The sequence below is a fragment of the Austrofundulus limnaeus genome, unplaced genomic scaffold (assembly GCF_001266775.1).
Source record: "Austrofundulus limnaeus strain Quisiro unplaced genomic scaffold, Austrofundulus_limnaeus-1.0 Scaffold786, whole genome shotgun sequence".
NCBI lineage: Eukaryota > Metazoa > Chordata > Actinopteri > Cyprinodontiformes > Rivulidae > Austrofundulus > Austrofundulus limnaeus.
This window is the reverse complement of record NW_013953188.1, coordinates 96,622-100,060: the sequence shown is the minus strand read 5'-3', so window position 1 is coordinate 100,060 and position 3,439 is coordinate 96,622. Positions and strand designations below refer to the sequence as shown.

General features: G+C 40.1%; 1 protein-coding gene across 1 annotated transcript in view; it reads right to left on the bottom strand.

Annotated features, from left to right (window-relative positions):
* The window catches only part of LOC106532523 (phosphatidylinositol 4-phosphate 5-kinase type-1 gamma), a gene marked incomplete in the record, with an annotated part of 68,802 nt that overhangs the window by 11,479 nt on the left and 53,884 nt on the right, over nt 1-3,439 (bottom strand).

Sequence of the window (3,439 nt, the reverse complement as noted above, 5' to 3'; positions counted from 1 at the left end):
ATATTTTTCAAAAAATTACAAAACTAAACAGCCTACAGTATTTTTACAGTCTTTATTTTACAGTTAAAATATATGTTTATCAAATAAAGTCTAATGTTACAACTAATCGTGGACCCCTTTAATTGTTAGGACTTTACTGTCAGGGCAGAAGGTTCAGCCGAGCCAGAGGCTCTGCAGGACGAGTTAGATTTGCAACTGACAGGAAAGTTAACCAATCACTATGTTGATGTAAAGAGGGTGGGACCAAAAAAAAAAAAAGGTTCTCTGGGCCTTTTGGAAAGACTGCAGCAGTTCAGTAATATTGTTAGCTTTTCAGCACATCTTTCATGGTGGACATGAAAGATGTCCACCATGAAAATGGACATCTTTCATGGTGGACATCTTTAAGACAGAGATGGAATACAGGAGTCTTCCATCTCTGTCTTAAAACATGGCTAAAAATTGTATTTTTTGACCATTCTATCTCCAGGTCCTGCAGTTACTGGAACAGCTGCAACTACCCAGTCTGGCATCACCTTTTTTAAGGCAATCTTTTGCAGAGAATAAGGTTATATTCCAAACAGGAAGGCCAACTCCAGTGGTGGAATTGACAGAAAAAAATGTGGTGACAGAAAAAAAAAGTGGTGAAAGGTGAGTTTTTTTTTCTACTGGTCTTATTGATTTATTTTCATCCGGCTACCTAAAAACAAATAAGCTGTATTATTGGAGCTCTGTTTTATTTCACTACAGACAAATCATCACCCTCGGAAGTTGCTGGATTTGTTTATCAGCAGTTCATCTCTGCAAGCTAAAGTGAAGTAAAAAAAAATTGGGACAATGAAGTGGACCTTCAGCTGACACCACAACCAGATTCTGTCTCTTCATCGGGTCAGGAAAACAGAAACTGGACATCTTGTTAGTGTTGTGTTTCTGGGAACGCAGCATGACACAAAGAGGAAAAGACTCCAGGGAGAACTCCTGAGAGCTGCCTTGACATGGTGGGCTGGAGGATCTCTCTTCTGGCTAGAACAACCAAAGAGAGAGCCTCCTGGGTCGTCTCCTCGGTGCACAAGTTTGTCTTTATTTTGTTCTCCACAAGTTCTTTGACAATCTTTGTAAGATTTATTTAACTACCTACCAGTTTGGCTGAAACAGTTGAAAAGATGACACTATTTTAGCCTCGGCCAGCTGATTCAGCAGAGCAGCTGAAGTGAAGAGCATGTAGTTGACCTGCTTTTTTTGCATAAACACACACACACACACACACCAGACCAATCATACAGACCAATCATACAAGCAAGTTACCAGTAAATTCACCAATCTCATTTCACATCAGCTTTCTTCATTTTCTGCTTTTGGCTAGTCTCTCACAAGTTTCTCATCCACTCCAAACTTTCTTTCTGCTGCTAATTTTTTTAAAATGGTATGCTACAGGAACAACATAAACCATAGTTATCACAAGCCCAGAGCACCCTCTCATGGCTGCAGACTGTAAAGTAAATAATTGTTGGTTTATGTCAGTCAGTATGAACTAAATGCATCAGTCAAAAAGTAATGGAGAGGAAAAACATAGATAAGTCAATGGAGTAAAAGAAGCAGGGCCAACCAAACTATGAAAAAAAAGTGAAACTTGGACTTCCGGTCGGAACACCAACAAGATGGCAGCGTGAGCGAAAGGCTCCCGACAGAACCTGAGAATTTGTTAAAATACTCCCATATTATGCAAGAAATAAACAAGCTTACTGAGTTAACACATAAAGGGAATTACTTTTCTACCGAAATATTGACTAAGAAGCAAACTGCTGAAGCGCACAACTCAAACAAACCGGATAGCAGTTGAAGCTAACGKGTGACTACTATCAAGCTAAAGCGAGGAGAAATGGCTGATCTGGACGTGATATTGCAAGAAATAAAAGGTTTCTGCCAAGAAAATAAAGGACAGCTAGAGGCCATCAAAGAGGAGATCACCAAGATAAATGCCAGGATGGACKAAGCTGAAGATAGAATTGAAGGAGTGGAAGAGAAAATCCAAACCTTTGAGGAGGTAAWGATGGAGATGCTAAAGCTAAACCAGAGAATGGAAGAAGGGTTGACGGACCTGGAAAGCAGAACAAGACGTGAAAATGTTCGGATCTACGGCGTACCTGAGGAGGCAGAGAAGGAATCGCAGACAATGATTGTCTTTGTGGAGGGTCTGCTTCGCGACAGCCTGGGCCTAGCTGAGGGTGAACCAGACCTGTTAATCGAAAGAGCGCACCGCTCGGCGGGACCAAAACCACCAGAYGGCGCTCCGCCACGCTCCATAATTGTCAAGTTTCTAAGCTTTAAAACCAAAGAAATGATACTCCGTACCGCCAGGCGGGAGAAAGGTTTCACTTGGAAAAACCACAAGTTAAATCTCGACCACGACTATCCATACCTTATCATTAAAAAGCGAAGGGAATATGCGGATATTAGGAGAATTTTGAAAGAAAATCAGATCCAGTTCCAGACCCTCTTTCCTGCCAGACTGCAGGTGAAGTACAAAGATGGAGCGCAAGTCTATAACACAGTTGAGGAGGCATCCGAAAATCTGATCAGCAGAGGCTTCTCCATTAAGGTGGTTAAACCCCCAGAAACAATGATGGAACAAATTCAGCAGTTTGCATGGAAAAAAGTGGAATCAAGAGCGAAGAAGAACCGGACCCAGCCACATCTACAAAGAAAAGCTGCATGCCTTCAGACAAAACTCTCCAACACAATCAACACACTAATGAACTAGTGTGGGTGTGCCAGTGATGACCTACATGCTGAATACACATCTTTGTGTATGTAAAGTATCCTTACTTTCATTCTTTTTTTGTTCTACTGCCACACAGGTTTACTTAAGTGTTAATAACTGATGTACTCCATTAACCTAATTTATATTTAAACTAAATAAATATTAGTTGTTACACTATTATATGAGTACATATAAACACGTGAAATTAAACAAATGTGAGGAGGATGTGTACAGGTAAACTCGTGTTTGTACCTACAAATGTGTTAAAATGTACCTGTGAAGAGTAGAGAGAGCCGTATACACAAGAGTAATGTATAATCTAAAAGCATAACTAAACAACTACGCCCTCTTTGCTATTGAATCTTTGAATTCCTGATAAAACTATTCTAAATAAATACTGGGTTGTTATGTCTGAGTGTGTATGGATATGTACATGTGTAAATGTGTGTGTAAGTGTGGTTACAGAGTGTATGTGTATGAATGTGTACATACAGCAGGTAAAATAAGTATTGAACACGTCACCATTTTTCTCAGTAAATATATTACTAGAGGTGCTAATGACAGGAAATTTTCACCAGATGTCGGTAACAACCCAAGTGATCCATACATACAAAGAAATTACCTCCAAACGTCACTGTTGGTATGGTGTTTTTGGGCTGATGTGCAGTGCCATTTGACCTCCAAACATGATGTGTATTC